This window comes from Eurypyga helias, unplaced genomic scaffold (assembly GCF_000690775.1).
Source record: "Eurypyga helias isolate BGI_N326 unplaced genomic scaffold, ASM69077v1 scaffold1886, whole genome shotgun sequence".
Taxonomy (NCBI): domain Eukaryota; kingdom Metazoa; phylum Chordata; class Aves; order Eurypygiformes; family Eurypygidae; genus Eurypyga; species Eurypyga helias.
Window position 1 is genome coordinate 122,670 of NW_010257008.1, and position 391 is coordinate 123,060.

Below are 391 nucleotides of genomic sequence, written 5' to 3' on the forward strand. Positions count from 1 at the left end.
TTTCCTAAAATTCTCCTTTTCAATGTTCTGCTACCAATTTAAAGAAAGAGCTTTTATCTCACAATGTATAGAAAATATTTTACAGAAATTATGTTAAGGTAGTTTCAGGATCTAGAAATAAAAATGGAAGAAAAAAAATGCTCTCTAGAGATTCAGTCTCTAGAGACTATAGGATTAAAGGCTATAGCAGAAATAAATAGGATTGAAGGCTATAGCAGAAATCACTATCAAATCTATGAAATTAGCAAAAATGCATGTCCCAAATTTTCAACACTATGCAGTTTTTAATTGCTTTTAGGCATTTGGATATGTGATGATGGCAGCTGTTTTTTGTAAGATTCTGTTAGAACAAGAATATTCCATGTTCCTTTTAGTAGGGTATTTCTTAGGG

The 391-nt window shown here is 30.7% G+C and overlaps 1 protein-coding gene across 1 annotated transcript in view; it reads left to right on the forward strand.

Annotated features, from left to right (window-relative positions):
- LOC104511287 (probable G-protein coupled receptor 125) overlaps positions 1-391 on the forward strand; it is a 183,816-nt gene that overhangs the window by 83,514 nt on the left and 99,911 nt on the right. The gene's annotated exons all lie outside the window — the stretch shown is intronic.